General features: G+C 44.7%; 1 pseudogene; it reads left to right on the forward strand.

Annotated features, from left to right (window-relative positions):
* The first annotated feature begins 1,064 nt into the window (after positions 1 to 1,064).
* LOC111732627 lies at positions 1,065 to 1,183 on the forward strand (annotated as a pseudogene).
* Positions 1,184 to 8,520: the final 7,337 nt, after the last annotated feature.

An 8,520-nucleotide genomic window follows, 5' to 3' on the forward strand; every position in this document is an offset into this window, starting at 1 on the left:
CGAGCCTCCAGGAGTCTGTGATCGCAGGCTCCGCCCACCTCCTGGACGCCCCAATTATGCCATTTACCAGCCTCCCTTAATGTCACGTTTGATTACAGCCATTCCCAAATCAGCCGTAGCTCTTGATATTAATAAGTATCACAACACAGTAAAAGAAATAATTCAGAAATACAGTCATTAGAACACTGATCATTTTTTAATTACATACAAAAGGAAAGTAGTTGGTGAAAGCCATAATGGAATTTTTCAATCTCAAGGCACTTAGAAAATCCATACTGGCTCGTTCCTGCCTCACTAGCACCCCTCACCCTGAGCTCATATCCCGTTAGGCTTTCGTTTCCCTGATCATGTTGTTAACTCTCTTTCTCTCTCTCTCTCTCTCTCTTCTTTAGTAGCTACAGTTAAGAAGCATGGCTTTTTATTCTAGAGGCGTTTGTGCTTTCACACCCCAATGCTGAGGGCGGGTGAACTGTGACGACAGCTCCCCCGTCCCCCGTCGCAGCCCCCCAAGCCCGTGTGGCCGGCTCGTCACCTCGACTCCCAACCCCGTGCTCCTTCAGCTTCGGATTGGGGATCCCACCTCGCTGATGGTGCCGGCGTCGCCGTGCGGGTCACGTGTGGGAAGGCAACACGTGTCGAAAGCACCACTTCCCTTAGCTTCCAGTGACACGGCGAAGGGCGCTCTCAGAACACGCTGTCACTAACCACGCGTACCAGCCGCTCCGCTGTCCATCTGGACTTTTCCGAAGACTTAAGTCTTCTGAGGAGGGGCACACATACTATTCGAGTGTTTCTGTTAGAAAAATTAAAGGGGTGGTTTACTCTGCTTTAAATAGAATTAAGCAAAGGTGTTGGGAGTCATCAGTAAGGGATCAAGGGAAGCGACCAAGTTGGCAGAGCAATGGCAGGTGCTCAGGAAAGACAGAGTCAGGAAGAAAGAAAGGAAGCAGAGCTCGTGCGACAGCCCGGAGTAAACTCTTTCGTCAAATGTGGGAATGTGGCTCATGCAAAACAGCCACGCATTTTCCTACTAGCAAGAAAGAATAGTCTAGCAAGAAAGAATAGTCTATGGCCACGCCACCCTGAACGAGCCCGATCCCATGTGATCTCGGAAGCTCAGCAGGATTGGGCCTGGTTAGTACTTGGATGGGAGACCACGTAGGAAGACCGGGTGCTGTAGGCGTAAAAAATAAAAATGTAAAGGAAAAAAATAAGGGCTTGTAAGCTGACAAGGTCCTTGCAATCTGTGAGGCCAACCAAGGGGTGCCTCGCCTAAAAAAAATAAATAAATAGGAATATGTTCACACCATAGCCGATCCTGCACGTGTTCAGGCGTTTGTCGACCCCGGTCCGCTCCGGCCGGGGCGAGGTTTCTGACGTCCCTTGGGAGTTTTCCTGGCGCCCGGCCTGGCGCGCCGAGCAGCTCCATGCAGCCCTCGCCGCTTCCTTTCTCACATGACACAACTCTTCGCTCGCCGTCGCGAAGTCTCATCATCTGTAAGCTATCGTGCTGCTTATTTTTAGGACGGAGTCGTTCTGCCTGCCCCCCCCCAGAATGTCACTAGCGCCACCGGGCCTCGAGGGGGGCGTCCGTCTTCTTCTCATTGTCAGATAGGCTGGTGAACGCGCGATAGGCAACTGGGCAACATGTCTCGGGAGATGCCGTTTTATTTTTATGCCCGGATAATCGGTCAGAGAATGTTTAGGTTGACAGAAAACTTGAACAGAAAGGGCAGAGTTTCCGTACACGCCCCCTCTTCCTCCTCACGTGGTTTCCCGTTTTCAACACCTCACGTTCGCGTGTGCGTGTTTACATATTTACAAAGGACGGAGACACTGTCCGTGCATTATCGTTGACTAACGTCCAGAGTCTTCGGCAGGGCTCACCCCTTTTGTCGTGCAGGTCTATGGGCTTCGTCACACGCATGATGCCTGTGCTCGCCTTCGTGGTGCTGTGCATACTGGGGCATTGCCCTGAAAACCCCCTGTGCCCCACATGGCCAGCCCTCCTCCCTGCCCCTGAGCCCCGGGCCACGGCTCAGCTCTGGGCTTTCTCTAGAGTCGTTTCTTTCCCAGAACGTCATCGAAGTTGGAATCATGCGGCATGTAACCCTTTCCTGTTGGCTTTTTTCACTTAGTCATGAGCCTTTCAGGTTCTTCCAAGTCCGTTCACGGCTTGATAGCTTATGTCCACTTAGCATTGAGTAATACTCCGTTGTCTGGATGGCCCACAGTTTGTTTGTTTATCCAGTGCAGCACGCTTTGGGAGCTTGACAAATCTCGGCAATTATAGATTTTCGCGTGCAGGTTTCGTGTGGATATGAGTTTCGGCTCCTCTGAGTCAATACCGAGGAGTGAGATCGCCGGATGCTATGGCAGGAGAACGTTTGGTCTGGTAAGGAATCACCAGACTGTCTTCGGAGTGGCCGTACCGTTTCTCGCTCGCAATAGCAATAAACAGGATGTCTTTTGCTCCACATCCTGGCCTGCATTTCGTGTTGTGAGCGTTTTGGATTTTTCACATTCTTATGGACGGTAACATCTCATTGTTTTAATTTGCTATTCACTAATAATATATGTTGTTGATCGTCTTTTTGTATATACTATTTATCATCTGTATATCTTCCTCGACAGTGTCTGTTCACACATTTTTTTGCCTTTTTGATTGAGTTATTTGTTTTATTATCATTTAATTTTAAGTGTTCTTGGTATATTTTGGATCGAAATCCTTTACCAGATATGTGTTTTGATAATATTTTCTATCCACTGTGGCTTGTCTTCATCCTCTTAACGACGTATGTCACAAAGCAGAAGTTTTTAATATCGATGAAGTCTGACTTTTTTTTTTTATGGATCATGCTTTTGGTGTTGTATCTCAAAGTTATTGACAAACTGAAGGTCACCTACATTTTCTCCTATGTTTTCTACTAGGAATTTTTAAATTGTGTACTTTACATTTAGATCTATGATGACTCTGAGTTAATTTTTACGAAAGGTGTTAGTTCTGTCTAGAATCTTTTTCTTTTTTGCATGTATTTGTCTAGTTGCTCAAACACTATTTGTTGAAATGACTATCTTAGACCATCCGTTGTATTATCTTTGCTTCTTTGTCAAAAATCAGTCGACTGTATTTACGTAGGTCCATTTCTGGGATCTCTGTTCAGTTTCGCTGGTCTGTTTGTCTATCATTATGCCACTATCACACTGTCTTGATTGCTGTAACTTTGCAGTCAGTTTCGATGTTGTTTAGTGTAGAGTCCTCTGACTTTGTTCTTCTCCGTCAATATTGCTTTGGCCATTCTGGGTGTCTTTTCTCTCCATTTAAACATTAGAATCGGTTTGTTGATATCCACAAAATAACAACCTGGTAGCTTGATTGGGGTTGCATTGGATCTATAGATTAAGTTGAGAAGAACGGCCATCTTTCCAAAATCGAGTCTTTCAATCCATTAACATGGATTAGCTCTCCGTTTATTTAGTTCTTTTTAATTTTTTTTCGTTAGAGTCTTGTAGATCTCCGCATATAGATTTTGTACACATTTTGTTAGATTTATACGTAAGTATTTCATTTCGGGGGTAGTAAGGTAAATGGCATCGTGTTTTAATTCCGAATTCCAGTTGTCACTTACGGTGTACGGGACGGCGGTTGACCGGTACTCTGCGACCTCGCTGTGGTTGCTCGTTACTTCCAGGAGTCTGTTGACACTTTGGGAATTTCTACACGGGCGATCATGTCAAGTACGTGCATACAAGGACAGTTTTATTTCCTCCATCCACTATGTCTTCTTTTTATTTCCTCTTCTTTTCTTACCCAATAGCTAAGCTTTTTGATACTGCATTGAATAAGAGTCTAAGAGGCGGCATCCTTGCCTTGTTTCTGATCCGAGCGGAAAGGCATTGCATTTTCACTGTTAAGTATTATGTTATCTGTGAGTTTCTTGTTGATGTTCTTTAACAAGTCGTGGACGTTATCTTCCGCATCTAGTTTGCTGGGAGTTTTATTATTATTTTTTAGTCCTAAATGGATGTTGGGTTTTGTCAACTGATTTTTCTGCATATGCTGATATGATAATGTGATTTTTTTCTTTATTGGCCTGTCAGTAATTACAGTAATTGATTTTTGAATGTTGAATCAGCCTTGCATATGGTTTGGTGGTGGAGGCTATATCTATAAAAGAGAAAAACAGTCCTAAAAATATATATAAGCATACCTGGCTATCAAAATGAAAGGAAGAGTGTTTCCGGGGGAACGACCACCATTTCTGAGTGCTGCTGGGAAGTGAAATACAATAAAATTTAAGGTCCATGAATAAAAACGTGACCCAGAGATGTGATTATTCATCTGCAATGATGTTCCTTACAGTGCCGTTTATAGTAAAAAAAAAAAAGTGTATTTTCAAAAGTATGGTATTTGTAATGTGAGGGATACTATCCCTATATTACCCTGACATCAAAAATGATGTTACAGCAAAATATTTAGCAATAAGAAAAGAAGTTCGCACTTAAGTTTTAGATGAACAAGAGGAAATTACCTAATAGTATGTGTGATCAGAATCACGAGGGACTTTTTTTTTCGTCATTTTGCTTATCTGCCTATTTTAAAGATTCTACAGTGATCATGTTTAACTTGTATAACAGGAAAAGGCAAGAAAAGCCCTTAGACCTCTGGTCCCGCTACACAGACATCCTCAGTGATTCCAGCGAAAACTGTCTCCGTGGACGGATGGCGCCCACAGGCAGGTGGCAGCGAGCCCAGGAGTGAAGGTAAGATGGTTCACAAGCACTGTCACTGAGGGACTTTCCCCTGGCAGAGAAAAGGCAGATGGGCTAGTGACCAGGGGAAGAGGCAAAGCTGAGTGAGGATTTTATTGTTTAAATGGAAGTGGCTCAGATGAGGGATGGCACGATAGAATGTTTCCAGGTGCGAGACCCAGACGGGACGCAGCTCTGTCTGCCTTCCTTTCGTCTGGTTTATTCCTTAGATTCCACGTATAAGTGCCAGGCGGGCACTAGACTAATCGAAGGATCACTTCATAGATTCTATAAACGTCTAACCACCATGCTGTACACTTGAAACTGACATACGATCATATTAGATGTCGACTGTAATTGAAAAAAAAGATGGACTATATCAATGAAAAGGGATAAAAAAAAAAAAAGATCATTTTATCCCTGGTAAAGCAAAAGCACTCGGACTGAAAAGCGTGGGTGGGAATTCGTCTCGGTGGAAGGATGAACTCTGCTATTGCCGCGGCAGAGTTGGCGAGCAGAGGCGAGGAAACATGCCTGTCATCTGCAGGCGCGGTGGCTCTTTCTGGCGAATTCCGTCCTCTCTGCTAAGTGAGGGGCTGGTGGTCTTTTGAGAGTGGGTGTCCATCGGGCGGTCGGGGTGGGAGGTGAGGGGGCCCCTTGGAGCAGGACCCGCGAGGGCTAAGCGCGTGAGGGATGCGAGGAGCTGGGGGGACCTGCGTGTTCCTGCACCGGGGGCCCCGTGGTTGCCGGAGGATGGAGGAGGCGGCGGCCATCGGCGTCACGCGTTTGTCTTCCGTGACGGTGACCTGCCACCGGGGTCCGGGCAAGCGCATTATAGGGGCCGGGAATTGGGTTCGGTGGTGACATTTTAAAATGAGATTAGCAAGTGCACCTCCGTGGGCTGCTACGAAAATTCAACGAGATCATGGTTACTGAACACGTGAATCATGCCGAGAATGTCAATCACGCAAGAGTTAATAGTTCAGCAATTTATACGCCTGAGCTCGTGTCCACTCACATAGCACCCGCCACAGACCCATAAAACAAATACTTATATATTAATAAAACAGGTACATGCAAATGCATGTATTTTATAAAGTGTTGCTTTCAAACTGAGCATCTGATTGTTTCTGTTATGTTGTTTCAAATCCCCACTCCTTTCGTTATGAAATTTCTTTATTTTGTGTATTTTCATTTTCTCTACCTTTTTTAGTTCTATTTCTAGAAGTTGGTATATTGTGGTTTCAAATAATTTTAATTATTTATCAATTCAAGTGATAGTTTTCTACTATTTCTAAGTCCGTTTATTTGTATTTTATTTTTAATCTCATTTTTTTTCTCCTGTTTCATTTAATCTCTTTAACTCTCCTGTTTGTTTTAAGTTCTCGTAACAAATTCTCACGAGTGAGTTTTTATTTTATTTACTGATTCTTTTCTTCAGTGAATGATTGGAATAATGTAAGGAGATGACGTTGCCTCTGAGACCTTGTTGTTATTGTCCCCTGAGTCTAGATTCCCAGTTTTAATAAAGGTTTTTATTTATGTTACTCATTTTTAATTGACCGAGAGTGCATTCATGGGAGTAGTGTGTGTGTGTGTGTGTGTTCGATTAGAAGCCCATTGTAGTGAATAGAGATACACAAAAATCAGAATGCCGCCGAGATAATTTCTGCTGGCATCTGGGGTACACCTGTGGGGGGCTTTGGGAAACTCACGGACCGATGAAGCTAGAAGCCAGATGACATGGAGCTGCCAAGTGAGTTTAAAGTTCTATCTCAATTTTTATATTTTTTGTGTATCTAGATGTTTTAATGGAAATTGCACATGCGTATCAGGAACACCTACAATGAATTAATGCTCTCGGAGTTTGTAATGTTGGTTTTTTACTTAAACGTTAAATCGGACGCTCACTAACAGTATTTTAGCACCATGTCCCTGTAGGTGGGCGCTTCCACGTTTGGGTCGTAAACTAAGGTTCACTTAAGCCCACTCACGTGGCCGGTGGTGCCGGCCCCCTCGCCCTTCCACGGCGGCTGCGGCTGCGTCATCGAGCAGAGTTTGTTGTCTATTACTTTTTGACGCATTAGGAGAGGTAGAATGAGGAGAAATCAATTAGCCTCTGAGGACACGATTTCCTTTGCGAGCTTTTCTCTGGGTAATTACTTTCTGAGGCTATATTTACAAATGTTGATTGTCTCTATATCTTATACATCAAATGCTAAATGATAATATAATTTTACAATGTTTTTTTTTTTAGCATATTTCAGTGTCACCCTTCAAAACCTCTCTCTCTCTCTCTCTTTTCTTCCCCCTAGTTCATCACCTATTAGAATTGCAGGCTGGGGCTGTGTGTTCTGAGAAGCGAGCCTTTGAGTGTAGCAATCAGTTTGTGGGTGTGTTAATGAAATGTGGGTGGTTCAAGCTGGAAAGAACCATTTCCCTTTTTAAACTTCATATTTCCATTAAACAGTATTGAAACAAAAGGTCAGATTATTTTCCAAAGGTACCAATAATTGTTATTTTTAAAATGTTCTTTATTTTGTAGAGAGGAAAAATAATTATTTCTCTACCCTCTGAGTTCTTAGCTGAGACCCTGCAGTAGAAGACAGATTAACAACAGTAAAGCAAACACACGTCGGTTAACAGGTATTCCTCTCGTATACCTGGACAAATGAGTAACTCCATGCGGCGGCTTAGAATTCGGGCTTACGTACCATCTTAATAGGGAGAGAGGAGGAGGACGTAGGCTCTGAGTGGAGACGAAGTAATTTCTAGCGGAGACGAGTGGGCCCTAGAAGCATAGATGGAAGAAGGACAGTTTGTGATACAGCGTGTCCGAGTGTGGTGTCAACTTCTAGTCCCCTCTCCTGCGATAAGAGTTCATTTTCCTTGGTCGATGAAAACGCTAGAGAAAATTCATGGCGACTGCTTCCTCTTGGAGGATCTGTCTTCGGGTAGATAAGGGGAGTTCAGAGAAAGCCTGTCCTTCCATTGCTGGTTTTTAAGTGCCTACAGCTCCAGATAATCACTGTGCCAAATCACTGTGCATATTTGGGGACGGTACATCCTGAACTCCTGCAGCCACACGTCGGGGTGGCACACTCTGCTACCCTTCACTCTCCAAGTTTCAAACGTGCTGAGTGGGGGCGAGGAGTTGTGTGGAATGGGGGGTGTTAGTCCAACAACATAGTTGTCCACTAGAGAACTTCACTGTAGAAGGTTTATTTCTTGCTTCCAAACAAACAAACAAGATTATTTTGCGGTAATAAATTTAGCTTCTTATGGAAATCAAACCAGATGTGAAAAAGCAAAGCGAAGTTTTTCTCGGAGGCGTTGGCGAGTGTCTGATTAAAGCTAAGCCGGGTGAGGCGTTTCGCAGTTGAAGCGATGAGCTGCGCGTGGTTGTCACGTCAGTTCCGTGGTCTTCAGCTTCCACCTCTGTGTAGACTCAGTGACTTTTCTCTGCCGCATTTCCCATTGCCCGTTTTTATTTCTAGCTCAGCACCCGCTGTGATGGGGGGGGGGGCGTCGAGCGTGTCGTACAGTTATTGTCTCACTTAGAATGGAGGCCCTTCTAGACTACAGCCTTGCCTGAGCTCAATCAGATCTTTAAAGTTCTCTAGAAAGAGCTTGTCGCCGGCAAGAAGCGCCGGTCCCCGTCAGAAGGATGAGCTGAGCCGCTCCAGAGGCGAACGGGGGCCGCAGCCGTCGGAAGTGGAGATGCGAGGCCGGCGGAACCAGCACAACGAGAAGCAGACGCCAGGGCGG

The sequence above is a fragment of the Pteropus vampyrus genome, unplaced genomic scaffold (genome assembly GCF_000151845.1).
Source record: "Pteropus vampyrus isolate Shadow unplaced genomic scaffold, Pvam_2.0 Scaffold475, whole genome shotgun sequence".
Lineage (NCBI taxonomy): Eukaryota > Metazoa > Chordata > Mammalia > Chiroptera > Pteropodidae > Pteropus > Pteropus vampyrus.